This window comes from Tachypleus tridentatus, chromosome 10, assembly GCF_004210375.1.
Source record: "Tachypleus tridentatus isolate NWPU-2018 chromosome 10, ASM421037v1, whole genome shotgun sequence".
NCBI classification, from domain to species: Eukaryota; Metazoa; Arthropoda; class Merostomata; order Xiphosura; family Limulidae; genus Tachypleus; species Tachypleus tridentatus.
In genome coordinates this window covers 104,487,769-104,514,731 of record NC_134834.1, presented here as the reverse complement: position 1 = coordinate 104,514,731, position 26,963 = coordinate 104,487,769, and the positions used below count along the sequence as shown (strand labels likewise).

Here is a 26,963-nt window from a genome sequence, read left to right as displayed (position 1 = left end):
GAAGCTGGATCAGGCAGACTGGTCCACTTTCACTGCTCTCGCAGAACTTGATCCTGCCATCGTAAATCAGCCATCAATAGACGACTGTGTAGCAGCGGTAACTGACTGTATTACACATGCAGCTGCTCAGTGTATTCCGAAAACCTCGACACGTTTTCCACGATATCCTCGTCCGTGGTGGAATCCTGCTTGCCACTTAGCACGGAAGGCTCAAAAGCGAGCCTGGGATACTTTTTGTAGATATCCCACACTTTCAAACCGGTTGCTTTCCAACGGGCTCGTGCACATGCTAGGTGGGTAAGACGTCAAAGCCAGAAGGAATCTTGGATTAAGTTCACAACCAGCATATCTTCTACCACCAGTTCCAAGATCATATGGGACAGGATTCAAAAGGTTAATGGGCACTACAATTCTGTCCCCTCTCGATCCTACTCTCTGATGGTCAGGAGGTGACTGATGTTTGAACATCGCTAACACTCTAGGTGAAAGCTTTGCCGGGTATCTAGCACTTCTGCTTGTTCCTCCACCTTCCTGGCCATCAAGACTTGGGCAGAGCGATCACCTCTTTCCTTTCGAACTGACTGTTTCTTTGACTATAATTGTCCCTTTACCCTGGTGGAACTAAAAATGAGCCTTCATCGGTCTGCCAGTACGTCTGTTGGACCTGATGATATTCATTATGACATGCTGTACCATCTATCTCCTGCTTCTCTTGATATCCTTCTGATTGTTTTCAACCGGATCTGGCAGGAGAATGTTTTTCCTGATGCCTGGCGCCAGGCTATTATTTTACCTTTCTCTAAGCCAGGGAAAGGTCCCAAGATTCCTTCAAACTATCATCCAATTGCTTTGACGAGCTGTCTCTGTAAGACATTAGAAAGGATGGTTAATGCTCGTCTTGTTTGGTTCCTTGAATCAAACAACCTCCTCTTGCCCACCCAGTGTGGGTTCCGTCGACAGCACTCCACCACAGACCACCTAATTCATCTTGAAACATCTATCAGAGAAGCCTTTCTCAACCGCCAACATCTTGTATCAATATTCTTTGACATAGAGAAGGCTTACGACACAACATGGAGGTATGGCGCTTTATGAGACCTCCATACATATGGGTTACGTGGCCATCTACCCATGTTTATTAAAAAAATTTTAATGGACAGGAGATTCCAAGTTCGTGTGGGTTCAACACTTTCCCGTTTTTTTGTACAGGAACTTGGAGTCCCTCAAGGCTGTGTATTGAGTGTTACACTCTTCAGTATAAAGATAAATGCCATCACTGAACAACTCCCTCTCACTGTTGCGAATGGGCTGTATGTCAACGACTTTCACATCTCATGTCAGTCGTCAAACATGAAATATATTGAGCGGCAACTACAAACTGCCCTCAATTGTGTACAGAAGTGGACTCTGGCGAACGGCTTTAATTTCTCTCTCTCCAAAACTGTATGCATGCACTTTTGCCGTCGACTGGGTATTCACCCTGATCCTGAACTTCATATCGGTGAAGTTTTGCTGCCAGTGGTCCCGAGACCAAGTTCTTGGGGCTTATCTTTGATCATAAACTGACCTTTATACCACACTTAAAGCAGCTTGGTCAAATGCACAAGAGCACTGAACATCCTCCGTGTTCTCTCTTCCACCAGTTGGGGGGCAGATCGCTGTTCAATGTTAAAGGTATATCATGCTCTTATTAGCTTGAAACTCGATTATGGATCAATGGTCTATGTCTCTCGGCCTTAAAGATGCTGGACCCCATTCATCACCAAGGACTTCGACTCTGCACTGGGGCTTTCCGTACCTCTCCAGTTCAAAGTATATACATTGAATCTCATGAACCTTCTCTACACCTTCGCTGTTTGCAACTATCTTTACAATATACTTGAAACTTCATTCCTTACCAAAGCATCCCACCTGGAAATGTGTTTTCCTTCCTCGGTGGGCAGTACTTTTCAGAACAGACGATCTGTCATTGTTCCGTTTGGCCTTCAGCATCAGGGCTAATTGGATGAATTGGGTCTGTCCTTGGATAACATTGCAGATTCCACAGGTCGGCCCATCCCACCATGGCTTATTACAGCCCCCAAATGTGACATTTCTTTCAGTCACCTAAAAAGGCAGATACTCCAGATTGGAAGTACCGTCTTTTATTCAATGAATATCTTTCAAACAATCATTCAGTTCCCATTTATACAGATGGTTCCAAATCAGGTAATTCAGTGGGCTCTGCTATGGTTTGCTATGGGTCAGTAGTTGCGCAGAATCCCTTCTACAGCTTCTGTGTTCACTGCTGAACTGTATGCCATATCTCTTGCCCTGGATTATATTGCAGCTGAGCAGTACTCCAACTGCACTATTTATACTGATTCGCTTAGTTCTATACTTGCCTTGGAATCCCTACACGTTAGCTCACATCCTATTCTCGCTGATATTCGAAAACGACTGGCCCATTTCTCATTAGCAGCTACTTCAATCCAGTTTTTCTGGATACCAGGCCATGTTGGTAATCGCGGGAACGAGCTTGCAGACATGGCAGCTAAATATGTCTGCTTCAGCACCATCACTCCTATGCCTATTCCGTACATGGACTATGGTGTTGTCTTCAAGGCTCGGCTTCGTGCCAGCTGGCAGTCCACTTGGAGTGAGCAACGTGACAACAAACTTTTTCAAATCAAACCCAAAATTGGACTTTGGCCATCTAGCTTCCGTAAAGTTCGGAAGGAGGAAGTTGTTCTCACTAGGCTACGCATTGGTCACAGTTTAACTCATTTACTTTTATCTGGAACTGATGCACCAATGTGTAGTTTGTGTAACACTCAAATCACTATCAGCCACGTTTTAATTTCTTGCCATCGTTACAATTCTCAACGACGGCAATATTTTAAACATATTTTTTCCCAGGGTCAGTCTGTAACATTGTTCAGAGTTATTGGTGATGGTGACTCTGTCCACCTTGATAATTGTTTTAATTTTTTAATGGCCATTAATCTTTTTAATCTCATTTAAGTGTTGCATATTTATTCATTACACCTTTTTAATTGTGGTTCCTTTTTTACAGTTTTAATCTCTCTCATTCAATTTGACATTGGACAATGGCCAGAACATTAAATAACCTCGACGCCAGGACTGGAAAGGCCAACTTCAGGTGACTAACGCTACTGTTTGAACTATCCGTTTGAACTACTCGTTAGTCGTCCTGGCGAGTTGTTATTATACTTTTGCTGCATATCATTTCACACTTTTACTACTTTACTTTTAGTACTGGCCATATTGACTCATAACCCGAAACCAGGACTGGAAAGACCAACTTCAGGTGACTGACGGTGGTTTTTATACTTACCTGTTAGTCTTCCTGGCGGGTTATGATCATTACCATTCTGCTACAGGTAGTCCTTTACAACTTTGTTGACTGGATGTCAACATTGGTTTTTACGCCATTTTCTGTTTTAATTGCCGTTTTGCTTTTATCTTCAATTACTTTTACAAATTTTACTCCATTTACTTGACTTTTATCATTTTACTGGACATTTGGCTACTCATTATTACAATTTTGCTATGTATCTTTTAAAATTTCTATTCTTTTACATTTTGATACTGGTTGCTATGACACATAACCTGGAACCAGGACTGGAAAGACCAACTTCAGGTGACTGACGGTGGTTCTTGAACTTACCTGTTAGTCTTCCTGGCGGGTTATGATCATTACCTTTTTGCTAGAGTAAATACCTTACAACTTCTTATACTCTGCCTTCTATCTTAACATTGTAGACTAGGTGTCAACATTGGTTTTATACTTTTTTGTTTTACCTTCATTTCCATTTATGTCTATTACTACATTTATTTAATTTTTTTTTTTTTTACATTTTTACCGAATGTTTGGCGCAGATAGCCTCTCTGCTTTGTGCCATAAAACACTAAATCAATCAATCAATCAACTCTTAATGTTTATCTTTCTATCCAATTACTTCAAGAGGTGGTCTCTCTCATTCCATACCAAGCCCTTTTGGTCACTTCTTATTGGCCAACTCAACACTGAATTTCCATGATTGTAACTTTTACCTCTAGTTCCCCTTTCCTTATCTTCTACCCTTCTTCATCAACCTTAGTCACCAGTTCTACATTCAGTCATTCATGGCCTGAATATTCATATCTGGTTTTTGTCCAGTCCTTGGTGAGGGGAAAAGTTCCTCTCATTAAGTAGTTCTCCTTTTGATTTGTCCTATACACCTTTCTTCCCTACTGCTCTTCTCTTTTAGCCAGATCATTCCTTCCTGAAAACCTTCTGTTTCTCGTATCTATCCTTGTCCTGATAAGGATAGACTTCTATGTCCTGTCAGTTCCTTTAATTGATATATTGTCTGGCTTCTTTCCTTGGTACCCATTCCTGGCTCCTTATACCTTAACAGTTTTCAGTTCATGATCTTTCTCCTTCTACCTTCACCAATTTGGTTCAACATTTGATTCATTTAACATATTTATCCATGTTTCTTCCTAACAGAATTTGTTCAGTGTTTTTCATGAGATTCAATACTTCAGCTTTTCACTTGTTCTTGTTATCTATTAGAGGAAATCCTACAGTCGGTTATGTGGCTGCACCTAATATGTTCATCTCCCACTGTTTATACCAGATTGTGGTTTCTTCTTAGTCAGATTTCCATCATTCACCTGTGACCATTCTTCAAGCTGTGGTGCACTTTGACTGGTTAAGTTCATACTTTCTTTTCCTTTCAGGGGCCCTTGCTTCATTTATTATTTATGTGGATACCCCTCTGTGGTGAGTGACACCTGAACAGGTATTTATTCTTCAATTAGAAATCTGCACTGTACAGCCATGTTGATTCATACTTTCATTTCCATGTTTTTGTAATGCTCATTATTGAGATTGAGAAGGAGTCCACAAGTTTGTTTATAGGTGAATAACTTTGCAATGTAAATGCTTTATAAACAAGCCACTGGAGTGATCTACCTGAGTGGGTTACACATAAAGTTGATTATAACCATTCGGTGTAGAGCAGGGCAATGGTGTTCTGCAGGTGTAGATTATGTGATACCCTTTAATATGCTTTATACAATAACAGAGGAGTTGGATGCCAAATTGTAGTTCACCCCTTTGATTGGGAGCCCTCATCTTATCCCCACATGGATGTTTGTACCCTGTGGTTGTATTTTGGAGCTAGAGTAGAACCAATCAGTACATGTCCTTACTCATGTTTATGATTGTTTATAATCCTCCCTTGATCATACTCCTTTCATGTGGCTGTTGGTTTCCAACAGTATGGGTTTTCAATGTAGTTCACTTCTGAGCATGGGCTATTGAGCCCTAGCCACTCTACATCTAAGGGCATTCCATTTATTTACCCACTTTTATACTGTGTGAAATTGCATTATACATACATTTCTTGGTTGGGATCACTATGCTGTCTCATTTCTCTCCCATTTAGATGCATTTATATTTTTACACCCTTATCTCCTACACATTTCTGGGGTTCCTCTCTCAGATAGTTGGATCTGACTCTGTCATTTCCAGGAGTATCTTCCTGATGTTTTTGTGGATACTTCTATCTTTTCCTTGCACCTGCTCCATCTCCTATTCAATGCAGTATTCTATCAAATCTTGTGAGTAGAGGTAAGTACCATAACAGAAGTTATAATTTTCCCATATTGAAAGTGTACTTCTGATCAGATAAACCTCCTCTATACATTTCTACCAAACTATCACTTTTAAGTTTGGCAGAAGACATATGCACCAGAGGAAAATAGGGAGGAATGCAAGTATATCATGCTACTTTTTGTGAGGAAGTGGCACATGATGATTTGCAAGAGAAACATGTTGGGATCATTTGGTAGGAGGAAATGGAAAGCTTGTTGCATTTGTAAAGAAAATTGTTCACACACAGAGGGTAACAATGAATAAGAACAGCTAAACTTGTGAGAGGAGGTAAGCTCCTATAAAAATTCATTTTCAATACAGGGAAATTATAACTTTCCCCAGAGTTTTTGCAAGTTGGTTTGAAAAAGGTGGTTGACAAAGGCTCAGTGAAGCTTACTTGGTTGAATGTAGTATCTTCCTATACATAATTACTTCTGCTGTTTTGTGTAAGGAATGCACAATCCATACAAATCTCTAAAATATTGATAGATAAGTTACTTTGACAGTAAAGTGAGTTTTCTTTGAGGTTGGCAGATTGAGACCTTCATCAGAGTAAATATATTTGGCTCATCCAAAATTCAGAAAACTCTTAACATCCTTCTGTAGTCCATCCATTCTTCCAAATCTAGTTTTCTCATGTCACATAGTGGATGTTATAAATACTTGTATTTTTTGTTTAGTAAGTATTTACACCAATATAGATAACACTCAAACTACCTAACTATGGCTCATTTAAACCTTTTTGAAATGGGCATGGTAGGGTTAAGCTAATGGCTTGGTTCTGTACATCAGACCAGAAAGAAAGTATTGTCATTTCTCTGTGTATTTTGATACACTGAACAAAAATTAGTCTTCAATTCCAAATTTAACCAGGTTAATGTCTGCCCTCATTTTCTATGACATAATTCTATCTTTTAAGCAAGTTATGATTTCCTTGTGAATAAAATTCCTTTAGTTTGGATTCAAAAATCCATCTTAAGTTAAATTTGAGTTCCACATTATTTGCATACCTTTTCCTGTATATGTAAGGATCTGGAAAAGTGATAATCAGATGGAGCTAGATCTGGTAAATAGGGTGGATGAGGCTCAACTTCCTATTTCCAGGCTTGAAGTTGTATTTTTTGGGGTCATTTTTGGAATGTGTGGTTTTACATTGTCATATAAAATCATTATACCTTTACAATCAACTAATGTAGCTCTATTTCTTATCAGTGCTTGGTGTAAGTACTCCAACTGATGACAGTATCTTTTATCTGTGATTATTTGATTTGGATCCAAAATTTCTTCCAGCTTCCTCCAAATGCAAAGCAAAACCTTTTTTTGGTGTAAGCTGCTATTTGGATTTGGAACAGGTGTCTGATAGAGATACACCAATTGTCTCTCAAGTTTCCTATGGTCATAAAGAAGCCATTTTTCATAACCAGTGATGATTCTTTCCAGAAATGGTTAATTAGCATGCCTTGTTCTCAGAGATGAACAAATGGTGACTCTCTGCCCATGTTGATTACCTGTCAAATCATGTGGAGCCCATTGTCCAAGTTTTGAAACTTTTCCAAGCTCATGGATGTGAGTAATGATTGTTATATAGAGCTATTGAGCAATTTCTTGTGAAGTCAACTTTGGGTTAGCTTCAACTATGTCTTGCAGGGTGTCTATCTTGATTGATCTTGTCTACCCAGAATATGGGGACTAGGTAAGACTTCTTGATGTTCAACACATTTATTCCATAAGTTGTACAGATGTTTCTTGTAACCTCTGAAGGTTTCAAACGTTTTTTAAAGTTCATATAGCATTCATTGTCATGTGTATCTTGTTTGTACTCAATTATTAGCTCTTTCTAATTTAAAATTTTGTTCCTAAATGTCTATCAATTATTCTGAAGTTGTTTTCTTTCCAACCTAATATATTAAGGATCCCTTTATCTTTTAATACCATTTGTATTATAGAGTGCTTTCAAGTTTCAAGTGCATATCAATTGCAAAAGAAAAATAATAATTCTGTCTTTGCTTTAAAAATATTTTACCTTGAAACTATTTTAGTTTGTGTTTTTTTTTTTATTTTCTCAAATCATAGATTTGTATTAACTAACAAACTGTTATTCCTTTTTACTGCCAGTCTTAGTTCCATGTTGGCCTGGCATGGCCAAGCGTGTTAGGGTGTGTGACATGTAATCTGAGGGTCGCGGGTTTTGCATCCCTGTCTCGCTAAACATGCTTGCTCTTTCAGCCATGGGGGCATTATAATGTTACGGTCAATCTCACTATTCGTTGGTAAAAGAGTAGCCCAAGAATTGGCGGTGGGTGGTGATGACTAGCTGCCTTCCTTCTAATCTTACACTGCTAAATTAGGGACGGCTAGCACAGATAGCCTTCAAGTAGCTTTGTGCGAAATTCAAAAACAAACAGTTCAATATTATATGATCTGAACAGTTGCTAACTAACAGCTTTAAGTTAATAATGGCTTCAGATAACACTTAAATATGATTGGATAGAGCAGATTATAATTTATGTACATAGAGTGATGAAAAGCTTAGATTTTTTAGGTACAAACCACATAACTATGGTTTTTCTTTAGTTTCTTAATGTGTTATTTTTTGTTCCTGGAAATTTTTTCATGCTGAATTATATTTATTTGTGAGGTATAGAAATTATTTTATTCTACAAGACATCAGGTGAGCATAATTAAGTTTAATAAGTATGGTAGGCAAAAACAAATGTATACCAGTGACTCAAATCCTTGTTAATTGAATATTTTTAAGTTTTCTATTTAAGCAATACTCAAAATAAAACATAATATTGGTTGATAAAACATAAATAATATTGTTATTTAGCCTGATAAAGGTAGTGGTGATTCTATTTTGAAAGGTCAGATCTTATGGCACTGATAAATGTTCACCAGGTTTTGCCATGATGTTCACAACTATAAGTCGTATTTTTTACAGTTGACAACATAAAGTACTAAAATAAATAGTGTGGGTAAGTATCAGGCAAATTTTAAACTGACTGGATGTATTAACTGGAATTTTCTAATCAACAATAAAACAAATTTTCAATATTTTGGAAACTTCACAAAATAATAATGTATAGAAAATTTAAATCAAATTATATGAATATTGTAAAGGCAAATTAGATCTCTCTACTAAATTTATAGTTAGCATTGTATAACTTTGTTAAATATTTCTACTGTGAGAAGGAAAGAAAAATCAAGGAATCGATATTGTTGACACTATCCTGCTCTGTCCAAGTTTAAAACAGGTAATAAGCATTAGTGGGAGAGTTTACATTCATGTTTCTATTAAGGTTATTAAGCTTGCAGTGCATGTTTAAAAGTACTAATCTTCAATGATTTCTGTGTGTAGAGAAAAGAAAATTACACACAAATTATTAGTATAGTTAATCTAAGAATGAATAAAAAGGCTTAAATAGTGTAATTTTGCTTCATTATATGTATTTATTTTTTCAGAGGAGATTCAAAGCAGGATGGTAGCAGAAAACGACAGATATCAGGAACTCGTCAGCTATCAATTATTACCGATAGTCCTGAACAAATAGACTTGCTTAGTTTAATGGGCTTTGAAAACCAGAAGATGGACTGGTTTGTTCAGATTTTTTTACTTTAATTCTTTAATAAATTGTAGCAAAAATTATTTTAAAATCTCATTAAGAAGGAAAAATTCAATATTTGAAGGAAATTTATGAATGATACTTAGCAAAAAAAAATAATGCAAATGAGACATCTCTTGCTTCAAAAATGTCCTGTTTTGTATCTAATAATCTCCTATCGATACTTTATAATAATGAAATTAAGTTGTATCAGATGGTTCAGTCTTTTTTGGAGGAAGAATCTGTCGAGCAACACCAAGTAACCAGTAAAATTTTGCTTAAATGTTGAATTTTTGTTGTGTTTTTTTTAAAGAAATGTTCTAAAACCATGATATAAAATTGATGCCCCTGTAGCACAGCAGTATGTCTGCAGACTAACACCAGTAGAAACAGGGTTTTGATACCTGTGGTGGGCAGAGCACAGATAGCCCATTTTGTAGCTTTGTGCTTAACTTCAAAACAAGCAATAAAATTGACAGTAGTTTTTGAGAGGTATTAATTATAAAATGTTGGTTGTTAATCAAAGAAAACCTAGGTGTAGGTACAGGAATGCTCCAAGATAAAAAGATGATTGCTGTGTGTGTGTAATTTGATCTGAAAGAAGAATGGAGAAAATTGTAATGTAATTGACAGAGTGAGAGGAAGGTGAAGATATTCAGTTGGATGATCTTAGAAAATAGATTGGAGATGAGGATCTTGAAGTAGAATAGTGGGTGTAGTAGACATCAAAGAATAGATGTCAGTGACAAACCATAATTTTTCAGTCATCATAATTTGGAGAACACTATGATTAATTGACTGATTTGACTATTATCAAACACAGCATTGATTCAGGTTATGTATTGGCTCTGAGTAAGACTCATCATATGTGAATTCTTTAGTAAGTTTATACATGTGGTTTATATTGCATCAGAACTTAGAAATATGTCATTTAACATTTTCTAGGATATTTCATTTAGCCAACTACTAACACCATCTCACTACTACCTACAACGTCGATGTAAGTCTCAAGATGCTGATCATACTGGATATTCAAACCCTCAGTTTCACTTTAACAGATGCCACTCTTATGATCCTGTTTTAGTTACAGGAGCTCGTCAACATCCACATCTGTCATCTACACCTCCAGGAGTTGTATTACATGTAGATAAAGGTATATGAAACCAGTTTGTTTTCATAAAACAAAAAGCGTTAATTGATTCATTTCAGCCATATACTTTTTAAGCAATATTCAGTTTTATATTTTTAATGATCAAACAAGCTTACAGTGTGAAATATTTTTGGTATATGACAAAGATTTATTATATTATATTTTGAGTGAGCTAATTGACCATTTGTTTGTTTATATAAAATATTTTTTAAAAAATTGTACTTAAAATGTGCAATGTTATAAAATTATACCTACATATATTTAAAGTTCCATAAAAATTTAATCTCACTGGCCTGACTCTTGGGAAAATAGAAACATAGTAGTGAAATAGGTAATGATGGAAGTGTTTATCACTTAGCTCAGTAGTACTTAGTATGTTGGGATGGAATGGGGAAAAAAATGGCTACAGTATATGTATTGCTTCTTATAGTCTCAGATCTCTCTCATAAAAATCTAAGACTCTTTTATTAACACTTAACTTAGGTTTTCAAAAGCTAATAAGACCTTCAGTTTAGCCAAGAAACATTAAAGTAAATGTTCTACTGGTTATTCTGATTCTGGTATTAGAAGGGGTAGCTAACTAATGCTTGAAGTTGTTGTGATGATTTACAAATTATAATGTTGTATTTTAACTTGGGGAGTGTAGAAGCAGTATAGTTTTTCACTAACTTTTCACTATTAAGTTCATTGCACCTGGTTAAAACTATTGTCTTCACTGTTATTTATTGTATAAAAAAGAGGGTAAACAAGTAATGTAGAAAAATAGATGTTATTGTTGGGATAGCACTGTCAAGAAAAGTACAGAAACAAGGTACAGGTGAATACACAAAACCATACACAAAATCCCTACACAAGTAGTCACTGTGTCAATGTTACAAGCTTAAGGGAATTAGCCATTATAAGACATTATAGCATTACTCACTTTAAATGTTTTTATTCAAACCTGAATTCATGTGATTGAAAGTAATTCAATATTTAGCTGTAGATAAAAAAAAAAAATTCTAAAGATTTGACTGCTTATATTAGTGATTTTGTTTGATTTTGTGTATCATCCCTATATCATCCTTATTTTTTCAAAATTTTTATTACTTGTAAGAATGATGGGTTGAAAATCAAAATTGTCTTCTAAAGATGGCTGGTGTGGATATTAAAACTTTAATTTAGATAAAGTACAGAACAATGTTTCAACCTTCTTAGGTTATCAACCTGAAGATGCCCTAAGAAAGCCAAAATGTTGATTTTTTTATTATTATTTAAAATGTTAATGCTTTTCTCAGTATTTTAGCATGTCTTAGTTCTAATAACACTCTGTGATAACATTTGTAAAATTATTAACATGTAGCAGTGTCTGTGTATGAAACTTTAGTTATAGTAAATCTTTGAAAAATAGGATATCTATTTGGTTTTCTTGTATTTGATTTTTACTTTAAAATTTTATGACAGTTTTTGACTGGGAGGACAGTCAAGGACTTGATTACCTCTCCACTCATTCCAAGATGACATATCACCCTCATCTTATTGATGATCCAGAACTGGTCACTGGGAAACACAGTACCGTGTTGACCTTTCCTTCGTACATTGTAAGTTAATCGCTTGATTTCATTTACTGTTCATATCAAACAAAAAGCACCTGTTGTTGAGATATTAAGTTTGATAAGTTTTAAAGTGATTAAAGAAGTTTAGTGATTAACTCCAGTTATTGATACTTTTTGTGGATCATAATAAAGTTACTTAGTTGAACCTAATATTTAACCTTAGCAGTCTCAGGAAAACGATCATCCAGAATAATAATTATTTTATTTTCCAAATATTAACTGACTGTTTGAGCTTGTTTATTTTGACCAATCTTTCAGCCACCTGGTAACCATAAAGTATACATACTATAACTTAATGTATTTGGTGAATGTTCACAAATTTTGGCAAGATTTTAGTAAACATTATTAAAAATCTTTTGCACAAAAAACAAACAAACATATCTTTAATTAAGAAAATTTACTGAAGGTTTGTCTTTGAATTCATCATATCACACTTCAAATTTCAGTTGTATAACTTCAAGAACTCCTAAATTAAGTTCTCAGATTATGACCATTGCTAACTATTATGTTAGATAACTTTTTGTAAACAACAGATTCTTGTGTTAGCATATTCATATTTTGTGATATCATTGATTGTGATTATTTTGTTCATTTAATTTAAATTTCATTATATAACATAAGAAATTCTGATTTCTATGTTTTAGTTAGTTATATAACAAAATTTAGAAAATAATTATTAAAAGCTCACATCATAGAAGTCGACATCAAAAACTTGCCCTAGTTCTTAGTAATGGTTGTGTTGTCCCAAAATTACTTTTTAAACTGAAATATGCAATTTAGAATACAAAGTAATGTCACATGTGTAGTGTCTTAAAATTAATATAATTTTTCTGGCTTTGTAACTAAGCCATAAATGGCTTAAAATAATTTCCATACTTGGTCAAACAGTGCTCCAGTGATGGAAAAATAACAAAAATTCAATGTAAAAATGTTCAAATGTGCTTATTCCAAGAGCTTTGAAGACCTGTGGCTCTCAAAATGAATCCTTTGACTTCTGTTTGTTACAAATAATCCAGTAGCAAATGCCAAAGATATCTAATTATATGACAATTCTTGAAAGCAGAATATTCCACCAGAGGTTTGGCATGTGGCCTTCACTTTGTTGCTTGTATCTCTGTAAGGAAACAAGCTTTGTTGACAGTTTAGTTTTGGAATGTGTATAATATAAGTATGAAAAGTTTAGATCAAATAGGGGGCAAAAAATATTTAAATATGTGCAGTCTAGAGAGAAGAATTGTCGCATTACACATGCAAGTGAAAGTTAAATTTGTTTGGAATATTTCCTTTGGAAATTAAAACTTGTATAGTGTTAAAAAGTTGAATTACAAACTGTATTTTGATGCAAAGTTTGTTGATGTGTATTAGTAAGTAGTTTACATTTTGAAGGTAAACTTCTAAAAACATCATACATACTTTCACTTCCCATGTTTAAGGGGTTAGATGTAAAATGACAGTCTAACAAAGAAAATTAAAGCCCAATTAGGTCCCTAGGACAACAACAGTAAAAAAGTAATGCCTTCCCGTAAGCTTGCTGAATTATAAACATCACATGGAAGCATTCATAAACAAATTACAGATAAAAAGGTTTTTCAAAAAAAAAAGTGTTAAGAAATGAAACCATTAAGTTAAGCCTAGTGACTGTAAAACTATAAACATTTTGTGATATTTTTCACGAACTCTGTGTGTGGTAACCTCCAACATATACCTAAACGTATTTGTAATACAACAAGTTCAGTAAACCTTGCACAGATTATGCATGCACTACATAGTGTGGTTGTTTATTTAAACTAGTTGGCTAATGATTACACTAACTATCTGCGAGACAGTTGTTGGAGTGAAGGATATAAGACAACCTTCCAAAGCTTGGAAAAAAATTAAACGAAGCTACAAAAAATTTCATGGATATTTCACTGTTGATCAGACCAGTCCTGTTGTGGTATTCCACACAGGTAAAGACTGATCAGACCAGTCCTCTTGTGGTATTCCACACAGGTAAAGACTGATCAGACCAGTCCTCTTGTGGTATTCCACACAGGTAAAGACTGATCGGACCAGTCCTCTTGTGGTATTCCACACAGGTAAAGACTGATCGGACCAGTCCTCTTGTGGTATTCCACACAGGTAAAGACTGATCGGACCAGTCCTCTTGTGGTATTCCACACAGGTAAAGACTGATCGGACCAGTCCTCTTGTGGTATTCCACACAGGTAAAGACTGATTGGACCAGTCCTCTTGTGGTATTCCACACAGGTAAAGACTGATCAGACCAGTCCTCTTGTGGTATTCCACACAGGTAAAGACTGATCAGACCAGTCCTCTTGTGGTATTCCACACAGGTAAAGACTGATCAGACCAGTCCTCTTGTGGTATTCCACACAGGTAAAGACTGATAAGAATTGAATCAGTTGTATTACATGTTGTATATTTTTCATGTAGAAGCTGGAAGCTTTGCTCTTGTTGATTTTGTAAAAAGGAAAGAGAAAACACTTATCCTTATGAGGTATTGTTCAAATAAACTCTGAGTAGATCAGAGTTTTATTTTAACAATTGATAGCACAGAATAAGACTATTATTACAATACATATTAATACTTAGCATGTTGGACACCTCAAGCTGGCTTTTTGAAGGATGGTTGAATGTTAGGATTGGTATATCGAATTACATGGTTCTGTTTTTATGACATTGTACAAAGCCATTGAAACTTTGCTAACATAATGACTTGTAATTTTGTATGCATTGATGGGTGACATTTATTAAGTTACTTTTTTACCAATTATGTCATAATCAGAACACACCAGTTATTGACTATTATAGCACACAATCAGAGTGATCTACAAATCATTACAAATATATAGAGAATGAATGTATTTTGACTGATTTCCCGTTATTCAGTTTTCAGCCACATTCTGATTGGCAAACTTATAATCAGTAAAACACTTAATGGTAGGTTCTGGTTGTAACATACGAAGATTTGGTTTTGGTTAAGTCTCGATTTTAAGTACGGATGTCATAAATGTAAAAATGAATAAATAAAAATGAGGAAAACTTAGACATAATCAGTATAAACTGTACTTGTTTTGTGTTGATGAATGCCTCACAGAAACAAACCACTAATGGTTGAATTTAATTTACTGTTACACTAAAATATTCTAGCTTAAACATTCTTAGCTTATAAGCTACTATTTTTATTATTTTGACTTTAATACTCAAATAAAATTAAATCTTTATACACTTTGGTTATAATGTGTAAGAGTTTTTTTCAGAAGTAAACAACAGCTATAGAAACCATTTAACAAGCTTGTGAAAACGCACTATAGTGTACAAGACCTGTTTATGTGACATGAACTAAATAAATATTTTATTCAAAGTTTTAACATCAAAATTATCATTAATGTTGTCTTAATGCAAGCAACTTTCATTCTTTTCAGACATCTGTAATTGATTATGTTAAGCCATCTGACCTGAAGAAAGAGTTGAACGAAAAATTTCGTGAACGATTTCCACAAGTTCAACTGACATTAAGCAAACTTAGAAGGTGAGAGAGAAATCATAGATCAAGATAACTATAGTTTTCATATAATTAATCAAGGTTTTTTAAGTTGCTAATTTGTTTTAATAAAGATTTAAAAAAAAATCACTAAATGTTTCTTATTTCAGTCTGAAACGAGAGATGTGCAAGATAGCTCGACAAGAGGTAGGATGTTTTTCTTTTCATGTTTAACTATTTTCTGAGAAAAGGGGATTAACGCTACTTTAATTTTTCATCTAGTGGATGATGTTAAGGTGAATGTCACATGACTACTGATAAAAGGGCAAGAAAAAAAGCAGAATATGGAATATAGCCGTGTGTGTCTATCTATATATATAGTAATTGTGATGCCAAAGCAAGCAACTCCCAAGTGCCCAATTTTCTTTATTTCAAGTGCTTTATAATAGGCTGCTAATGACTACAGTAGTTTTGGTAATGTCACATTCTAATAATTTAGTTTTACATCACTCTGACTGTTTTGGCTAATGATTAGTGTGTGCATCTTAGAACGGCTGATATGGGTATTAACACTTTTACTGATAAAGCATAGAATGTTTCGATCTTCCAGTTTAATATATATTTAGAAATGCATATAACTTGTATTATTAAATGTGTATTACTAAAGTCCTACCTGTTCTCTAAATTTATAGAACAGTCTTGAGCATAAATGACTGCTGCTATTGTTGTCAACTGAAATTTCTAGAACCTTACCATAAACTTTACAAATTGACACACCAGTAACATATAATATTGTTGATTTGCTACAGTCAGTATATACATTACAAACCATTCAACTTTAAGGAATTAACTTTGGATGTTAGTATTTCAACTAGGACATTAGATATCTATTTCCTGTGAAATGTAAGCTGCATAAGGCCAAACAAAAATAGAGCTAGTTAACATTCCTATAAAGTGAAGTCTATCTGTGTATCAACATAAAATTAATTCTTTCATTGTTGACCTGGACTATCAAATAAATAATCAATTCCAGGCCAGATAGAAAACTGAATATTGTTTGTGTTAAAATTTTTGTGTATAAATAATTACTTGTAATAACTGTTTGTAATCATAATTATAAATTGCATTGTTTGTATATTAAAAATATTTGTGTTAAGAAATAAAATTGTGTGTAACAATCTTCTCATAAATTTGCTACATGCTGACATTCAATTAACTTCTAAATAAAACTTGCAGCTGTTTGAAATCACAAGACATAATGTGTGTAACATGATAAATCGAAGTCTTGTTCAAAATAAATCATAATATGAACAAGTGTCGTGTTTTAACCTAAAGAAGCATCTTCTATAGAGTATTGGAATGGCCGAAATAGTTATTTCTTTATACAGTTATGATTAAACTCTCATTAATAACTTAGTGACCTCCTATCTTTAAGTCACATAAGGTGAATTATTTTGCAAAATAGTACAGTGTTAGATTAGAAGAAAAAAGTCCTATTATGAATGTTTTGTATTAGGTTGAGGAATAATTCGTGATCGTTTTTAAATAATTTCATTCAAGCATTACATGCAAGACTATACAATACTTCAATGCATGAACACATTACACCCAAAACATTTATTATGATACTTTATTTCATGTAATACCTAGGTATATAGTATGCATTGTTTTAAACGAAATTGCAAGAAATTAAATGCGAAAAGCAGATGGTGTCGAAAATGCTCGATTTTGTCCACTTGACATTCCATTTAATGAGCTGAAAATGAAAGCAAAAATTAAAGACATATGAAAATCAAACATACCATCTATTAGAGCAAAAAATTATCTACCAAATGACGTGAAATATTTTGTGAAAGCATTCCATTTATGAATATATTTTTTAACTTGAAAAAACGCTCACAAATTATTCCTGAACCCAATATATAATCCAAGGGTATTTTCAAACTTGAGTATTTATAAGAATTGAAAATAAATCAGTCTGACATTATACCTTTCTGAATCTTAATTTTTGTAGCATTAGAGTCTTCAGAATTGAAACCTGCATAACACCGTGTAATTTTGATTTTTCTTCATTTGCTACACGTGCACTGAAAAGAGGTCCAAGCCAGTCATTGCACTCCATATAATTCCTTGTGCTTTTTAAATTTTACTTAGAACTATTTATAGATATATAGGAATAATGGCTGTGCATTAGAACATAGAGTTGGCATTTACATAAATAGTTTTAATATGATTTTAAAAACTATAAGCTCTGTGTATGGTGTAAATATTTCAGAATTATATGCAAACATTTGCACATGTGTATATGTAGAATCTTTTAATAAAACAAAAATGTTTCAGCTGATATATTGTTTGCTTAGTAACTGCTGTTACAATAATGTATATCTATCAGACATTTAGTAATGATCTTTTGCCCAGTTATAGTTGTCTAGATAAAGAGTGCTTGAGGTGTTCTGGAGCAAAATTAAATATTGTTTTAAAATATTTGGATATTTAATTCAATTTTATAAATTGAGATATAAGTGTATAAACTTCCAAAATATTTTAGGGTTACACTGCCGTACTTTCTTAATACAGAGAAGAGAGTCATTCTAAACAGAGTTGTGATGCGGCTTCTCCATCTGCTGTATCCATAATCAAAGAATTACCTTTTGATGGGCTTCTTTTATTTCTTTGTGAATGTTGTAATACAAACATTTGGCCATTTTTATTTTTCTTTATACATACTTCGTGGGGTTGAAATATTTCACAGAATTCTCCCACAAGTTTGAAACCCTCAGAAGTGCAAAGCTTTTCAGTTTTAATGTTATAAAAAATTTTGTATTATTACTTTGGAGTTTCTTCATATTAACTCTCAGCTGTAGTACTAAAGAATATAGATATGTGTTACTGTTTATAGTATGTATTTAGTTTTCTCTAGCTTTTACTTCAAAGAAATGTTAATACACAAGAAATTTATTAGAAAGTTTGACTCTAGTGCACCTACAGTGGCCTTTATGTGAATTTTGTATCTTTTTAAAACTTTGAGTCCATAATATTTTGCTGTGAAAGACTTTATATTTGTGTAAACTGATACTAAAATTAATATTTTCCCATAACAGTGTGGAATTGATCTTTTAACAGTAGCTCAATCGTACGTCTATTTTGAAAAGTTGATTTTAAAGGTAAGTTTGTTTTCAATACATTAAAAACTTTGTAATAAAATCAGTTATGACTTGCAGGTCTTCTAATTCCCATATAAAGCGTAACATATAATGATGAGAGAGGATCTTTATGAATATGATCTAATATTTTCAAAGTAAACATGTGAAAAACAAACAATCACCAAAATAATTGATTTGCAAAGTTTACTGTGATTGCTCTTCCTCAGATCTGGGGCCATTAGTAGGTTGAAAGCACTTAATAAAAGTTCAGACAATCAGAAATTAATGTGTAGTGAATTGTCTTTGCTTCTGCTTAATGCCTCTGTAGAATATTTTTCAAATTGGAAACTAATATTTAGCCTACCCTGTGAAACAGTTGTTATAACTGTTTTTCTGCTATCTTTCATTTGGAATTGAGAATTCATCCACATCTTATTAAAGACCTATTTAGTTCAGAATAAATAAATAAATTATCACGTTCAGTAACATTAACAGATGAATATGACTTGATTTCAATACACGTTAGTAATCAATCAGTCATGCATATAATGCGAACGCTAATGTAATAAAAATAAACATATTAAAATATGGAGAATGACAAATTACATCAAGGAACTAAATCCAAAACATATGCAAATGAAGACTCCAGTTTTTAGCATTATCAAATCCTTTCAAATTATCTGAGAATTTGATCTCAAACTCACAGAACAATACCTTTAGGTACCATTGAGGGACACTTGCATTTAAATGTGTTTGAGAAACTAGCTTTTAATATCTTATGTTGCAAAAGTGTAATTTAGTTAAATATAGTCCTGTAAGTAAGAAAAATTGAACTAGAATATGTTAAACTGTTCTACAACACAAGTCAAGATAATTTCCATCTGTCAATGTCTAGATGTTGGTGAACAAACATAACAGGAAACTGTGTGCCGGAGCTTGCCTGCTTCTCTCGGCCAAACTCAATGACGTCAAGGGTGTGGAACTGAAGATTCTTTTAGAGGTAAGATAAGAGTTTTGTAACAAACATTGTGGGTGGAGACTGGAATTTTATAAAGTAGTTCCAAGTAAATGCAGGTGAAATTAAGAAACATGTTTTTGTTTTTTTCATGAAATCTTCCTACAGAAATTCACGGTATTAAAGAGTGGTTTGAAATATGTTGCATAATTTATGATAAATTCTGGAACTAGTAACATATGATAGTAACAAAATTGCCAAAAAACCAGGAAAGCAAGATAGTTTTGGTTTCAAAGAGTACATTATGTTTGAAATTGATTTAAAGTACTTGGTTATTGAATATTCTTCTGTATGTACTAAAATAGGAATTAATGTGAATATGTAACCTTCTTAAATTATATTTACCTGAACTATGTTTTTAAGTGTATTAATCTCGAATGTTTTGCTTTGTTTTCAAAAATAGTTTTTATGAAATTATATTATTCATTAAACATTCTGAAATCACCTTGAAATGAAGCATTGTTGAAACAGTCATATTTTTTATTGTATTTTTTTTCAAATATTTTATATCATAATTCTATTCTACTATTATTTGAATTTTGTAAACCAAGTTTGTGTTAAAAATAATTATTTATTACATCTTATTTTGAAAAGTTTTTTTTTTTGTATTTCTGTTATTTAATAACAGTACTTTTTCCCCTATCAGAAAATTGAATGTGGATTTCGAGTTAGTCGTAAGGATCTTCTAAGCTCAGAATTTGGAGTTTTGGTTGCAATGGAATTTTCATTACACTTACCAACGTGGGAAATTTTTCCTCACTATCAACGCCTTCTCTATGAATCCTGACATTGGCTTTCCAGCAGCTTTTTGCTGTGTGTCGACAGAAGATCTAGACGTTCAGCCAGCATTGGCATGACTTTACCTCGAATAGCTGAACAAACACCAACTGGGAAAGCTGGAAGCAAACCATAGAGTTCACAGAGATTTTTTTCAAATAACTTCAAACGAGGATGGACACGAGCATCTTAAGCTTAAAAAATAGTAAAACGTTTTCAAGATAGCATATCATACATAACAAACAGGCTTTCTAAAGACACTTTAAGTGTCTCACCTCAAATGAATTTAGATAAAACCGGATACGAGAGCTTACAGACTCTGCATTATGTGATAAGAATTCTCCAAGGAGGTTGCTAATTAATCAAAATGAGAATGTCTTGTGAAAATTTCTGAATTTCATGATGTATGTATATATGTATATAGTGTGAAGATGACTCCAAAGTGCTGTTTGGATTCATGTTGAGGAAACAGAAAAATAAGAAAACATATTTGATAAATATGTTGACCATTGTAAACATTGATAAGGCTGGAAATTCTTCAAAACTGAGGTATTCAATTAGGATATTTTAAAAGCAATTTCCGTAATAGTAATTTTCATACAATGATGTTAGATGTAAGTTGGATATGAAGCATTGATCTCATAGTTGTGTGTTAATAAAATGTGTTGTGCCATCTTTAACTGTGGAAATATAAACAAGTGAAATTTCTGTAAAAAAAAAAAAATGTTAATTTTGCTAATGATCTTGTGCTGAATGTAAGAGACAGTTTAAAAAGTTGACTTCGTATTATGAAAAGTAACAAGGAGTAAGTTATAAAAATCAAAATGTTTGTTTGTAAAATGGAACAAACAAGACCTGATTTTGGTAATTGTGGACAGTGAGTTGTGTTTTCAGTTAAGAAACTTTTTTCATAATTCTGTATGAAGGTAATTTGGTGCTAAGGATAACATGTTGGAAATAAAAACATGAAATACTTATTAACAGATATCCGTTCTTTTGAAATTACTGTATTGTTTTGACTTTCCGGATATTTAATAAGTAATATATTTTTGTTCATCCAAACAGAAAACCTGCACAATTCACACTTAGTTATTAAGTTAAACCTTTAATAGTGCACATGTACAAAGTTAACATTTTAAAATGGGCCAAAACAAAAGTAATCTCAAACCCAGAAGAATATTTGATCCATAGTTTGTATGAAGTTGGAATATGTCCAAAATATATACTTGAACTGTTTCTCTGAAGTTTATGGTTTACAAAACATCAATTGCTTTTGTTTCTGGTAATATCTGTGTAAAATGAATAAATAACATAGGAATGACCCTGATATTTGGTTTATTAGAAAGTAGTTAGTTGTCCTATTTTTACTTTATCAGGCACATCATAAGATCTAAATTTGTAAAGGTTTTAACATGGTAATTTCAGTATTTGGTTTCTAGACATGGTAATTTTGTTTTGTGCAACGCTGATAGATGAAGTAGTGGCATGTCCATATGTTCTTAATACTGGCCTCAATAGATTCCAGCAGTGACCTTAAAGACCATTGCTAGTCTTATGGAAGTAAAATTAATAAGAAGATAATTGAAATTGCATATATTTAAATCAATATTTAAATTGCATGTAGAACAAACATATAATAAAATACAACTCTCTAACTGTAGGTATGACAGTTATCTTTCTTGAATTTTGTATTATCACCACATACGAGGTCTGTTCAAAAAATACGCGGACTGACGTCATAAAACAAAATGTACTTTATTTAGAAGTTACAGGTCTGGGACCCTTCAAAGTACTCTCCTCCCCAACGCACACACTTATCCCAACGGTGTTTCCACTTGTTGAAACAATCCTGGTACGCTTCTTTTGTAATGTCCTCCAGCTCCTTCGTCGCATTTGCCTTAATCTCGGGAATCGTCTCAAATCTTCTTCCTTTCAAGGGTCTTTTGAGTTTGGGGAACAAAAAAAAATCGCAAGGAGCAAGGTCAGGTGAGTAGGGGGGGTGGGGAAGAACAGTGATCGAGTGTTTGGCCAAAAACTCACGAGCTCTGAGGGCTGAATTTCGCAGCAACGCGGTGCATTTTCAATTTTTCGGTCAAAATCTCGTATCAAGATCCAACTGATATCCCACACTCTTCAGCAAGCTCCCTGACAGTCAGACGTCGATTTGCCCGCACCAGGGTGTTGATTTTGTCGACGTGTGGGTCGTCAGTTGACGTGGAAGGACGTCCAGAACGCTCATCATCTTCAATGGACTGTCGACCATTCTTAAAACGTTCATGCCACTTGAAACATGCCGTACGCTGCATAGCAACATCACCGTAAGCCGTGTTAAGCATAGCAAAAGTTTCAGTCGCAGATTTTCTAAGTTTAACACAAAATTTCACAGCAAGTCGTTGCTCCTTCAGGTCATTCATTCTGAAATCCGCCAAACGAAAAAATCGCACTTCACTTAAAACCGCGTTGGTTTTGCGTCGGGAAATGGCGTCGTAATCAGCTGATCTGTGCAAACCTAGCGACACCAAGCGGATTCCCCTGGAGCCGCGCAATTCAAACAGTCCGCGTATATAATGACCCTATCTAAACTTGCTTTGCTGCTATTCTGTTTGTTTTTCCCAAATATGTCTAAATGCGGTCTTAAAAAAGCAGAAGAATTCGAAGGTGATAAAATAAAGAAAATTACAGTTTCAGATAAAAATCAACTTGAAACTGGTGATAATTTATGTATTTGGAAATAGTTTTGAACAAGCGCTCTCTTTCAAGTCAGAAGAAGCAAGTCAAGAGTTCATAATGCTAAAAACTAGTCATACAGTAGAACATGGTTTGAATTTTGTTACTTTACATGTTATTACCCATATTTTAATAATTTCAATACTCGTGTGAACAATAATGTAATAAAAATGAAACTAACTCGTATTCAACTGTTAAGTTATGTTTCGTCGATGGTAATTGGTACGGTGAAGACACTTCAGCCTATCAGCGTGCATTAAACATCTTGGAAGTATATCATAATTAGGTGTCTAAGTAGAGGAGTAAATGACAGATGGCGCTACTTAGTATTATGCTAAATGCTAATTTATTTTTAGATTCGCATTTTTTCATGATGATTTTGGATACTGTTATACGAATACAACTAGTATTAAATTAATTACATTAGTAGCAAATAGGTGATTAAAATCAGCACTGTAATACAATAATGAATTTCATATCAATTAAGCTTTAAAATTATGATTTTAAAATTGCATTTTAATACGTCGTTACTGTAAAGTCACAACCGAAGTTGTCTGTGGTGACAGCTTTGGTGATCTATCATCTAACGGAGAAATTCCAAACGCAGAATTAAATTAGAAGTAGTTAGCAAACGTGCAAATAAAGGTGCAGAGTTTAGAGCTTAAACCTACAATGTCTTATTTCCTACTACCTTTCACTGTCTTAAGTACACCCCTCCCCAGCATGGCCAGGTGGTTAAGGCACTCGACTCGTAATCTGAGAGTCGCGAGTTCGCATCCCCGTCGCGCCAAACATGCTCGCTCTTTCAGCCGTGGGAGCGTTATAATGTTACGGTCAATCCCACTATTCGTTGGTAAAAGAGTTGGCGGTGAGTAGTGATGACTAGCTGCCTTCCCTCTTTTCTTACACTTCTAAATTAGGGACGGCTAGCGCAGATAGCCCTCGTGTAGCTTTGCGCGAAATTAAAACAAAACTAACATACACACTTTATTTCATGATTACTAACTTGTTTCTCATTTGTATATTGTCTAATAGATTGTATATTCACAACGTTTTTGGTTGCTGTTATCACAGACAATTTCCCGTAATTTATGTTATGACAGTAAATTGTAAATTGTAATGGGGCCTGGCATGGCCAAGCGCGTAAGGCGTGCGACTCGTAATCCGAGGGTCGCGGGTTCGTGCCCGCGTCACGCTAAACATGCTCGCCCTCCCAGCCGTGGGGGTGTATAATGTGACGGTCAATCCCACTATTCGTTGGTAAAAGAGTAGCCCAAGAGTTGGCGGTGGGTGGTGATGACTAGCTGCCTTCCCTCTAGTCTTACACTACTAAATTAGGGACGGCTAGCACAGATAGCCCTCGAGTAGCTTTGTGCGAAATTCCAAAAACAAACAAAACAAATTGTAATGGAATGTTTCAAATCAAAGAATATTTTCATGATTTAATTTTTATAGACACACACGTGTGTGTACGTGCGACAAACAAACAGCCATCAACCAAGATACGCCACTGCAGTTTTATTAGTTCTCACTCATTGACCTTACGGAATTCCCAATATGAATGTGGTAATAATAATACGTATTTTTGCACCATGTCTTAAATATGTCTTTAGAAATTTGTCTGAAATTATGTTGTTGCAAACTAAACAAAAATGTTTGAGAAGTGGAAATTCGAGATCAGAATGCGAGAGTACTAGTCCATTTGAGATAGCCCCCAAGTAGCTTTGTGGGAAATTCAAAACAAACAAACTCGTGCATATGTAGTTTCAAGGCCGATTTTTATTTTATACATACACGTTTTTGCTTAAATTTAATATTTGTAAAACTACTTTGAGGGGTTATTACCAGTCTGTTTGTGTCCTTTGTTTTCCTGTGTTTGTTGTTGTTTTAATATTACATGCATACATAATTTCATTCATTTTTATAATACAGTTAAATCTTACGATAAAACATCGTTCTTATAACAAAGGGATGGGTCTCCTAATTAACAGATCTTGTATAATGTCTATTACAGAGTAATACTAGGTTTTTATGAACACCACAGTTCGTAGAAACTAAATCAAATGAATAGACACGGCGTAAAATAGCAAAAGCACAATTTTTATTATAACGGAACACACGCACACTGTATGCAATTGATTAAATAAGTTGTAACTTCTAAATACGATCCAAATTGATTAGTTTGAGAATATTTACAAAACCTTTAATTTCGACATTCCATAATTCAATCGGGTTCGAATCTCCGTCACACCAAACATGCTCGCCCTTTTATCGGTCAATCACACTATTCGTTGGTAAAAGAGTAGTCCAAGAGTTGGCGGTGGGTGGTGATGACTAGCTGCCTTCCCTCTTGTCTTACACTACTTAATTAGAGACGGCTAGCACAGATAGCCCTCGAGTAGCTTTGCGCGAAATTCGAAAATAACAAATAACTATTTGTTTTTATCAGCGGTTGCTACGTGAATAAGTTTATCCTATGCAACTACCCAATAACTATATGATCACTCATTTTGTTTTTATTGATTTAAAAAAAAACACACACACAAAGCTACAAAAAGGGCTGCCTGTGCTCTGCCCAATATGAATATCGAAACCCAGTTTCTAGCGGTGTGTATCTGCAGACATAACACTGTGCTTTAATTCTGTATTTCTCAGTAATTACCAAATCTGACATCACGTATATATGATTTGCAATAAATAAATCCAAATATAATTATTACTGGTGATCTAAACTTCAAACACACAGACTTCCACTGTAAAACAACAAATACCAAGAATTATATAAAAATTAGTCAAAGACAACATCTAATTAAAAGTGACTTCCTGACTCATAAGATGTACAAACCTAATTATAACTCTGTGTGTGTTTTTCGTATAGCAAAGCCACATCGGGTTATCTGCTGAGCCCACCGAATGGAATCGAACACCTGATTTTAGAATTGTAAATCCGTATACTTACCCCTGTACTAGCGGGGGCCAATTGTAACGCTTCTTGTGCTACTAAATGGGTCACATAACTTCACACTATACAATAACATAACGTTATCTCCTTTAACTTGGATAATAGTAGCAGAAACTTAGAGTCACATAGTTTCCAACACTTCAACAATAACATCATCAACTCTCAAATCCTTCACATAAGAACACAGTCATTAACTATGAGGATATATACAAATTCGCCAATGCTATATATTGCAAGCTCTGGATAAAACTAAACCTAAAAAAATCGTAAACCTAAATCATAAAGTAGAGAAACTAACCCCTCAAATCCCATATGAGGTAGATTCTTCAACAATTCTGTAAAACGTATGCAGCAAATTCTTCAAAAATACTTTTTCAAAACAAAGATTCACGAGTATTATGTATTCACTGTACAAGCAGCATTACAAATGTTCACATAATAACACTTGTTGTATAATGTTTGGTTTGTTATAATTCTCAAAAAAGCAGAAACATGGAACTAAGGTCGCAATGCCGATTAAGGTAAAGCATTCTGTAATGTCGAAAACCTTAATCTTATATGACAACAGAGTAAGTGATATACTAGCACTGTTCTTTGATGTACAGGTCACAAAATGACACTGATGGATCGCTCAGAAGCAAAAGATAAAAACCAAAAAACACCTGACCAAAGAGCAGTTTTACTACAAAGAGAAATTAAGATTGTTTGGATGTGTTAGTCTTTGCTATCAATGCTAAAGAGTATCGGTTGATTTGAAGCATCCAGAGAAATGTATTTGAAAGTGCTGTCAACTGCCAAAATGGTTGTGCTTGACTAACGTTATCATCCTGTGTTATCATACGACCTTTGAATCTTATT

General features: G+C 34.1%; 1 pseudogene across 1 annotated transcript in view; it reads left to right on the top strand.

Annotated features, from left to right (window-relative positions):
• LOC143230019 (CDK5 and ABL1 enzyme substrate 2-like) overlaps positions 1–21,399 on the top strand; it is a 70,039-nt pseudogene extending 48,640 nt beyond the window's left edge. Inside the window, exons 5-12 of the transcript XR_013016185.1 lie at positions 9,110–9,241; positions 10,195–10,402; positions 11,843–11,979; positions 15,423–15,529; positions 15,652–15,688; positions 18,583–18,645; positions 19,520–19,624; positions 20,286–21,399. The product of XR_013016185.1 is annotated as a CDK5 and ABL1 enzyme substrate 2-like (transcript). The remainder of the gene's footprint in view (positions 1–9,109; positions 9,242–10,194; positions 10,403–11,842; positions 11,980–15,422; positions 15,530–15,651; positions 15,689–18,582; positions 18,646–19,519; positions 19,625–20,285) is intronic.
• The last annotated feature ends 5,564 nt before the right edge of the window (positions 21,400–26,963 follow it).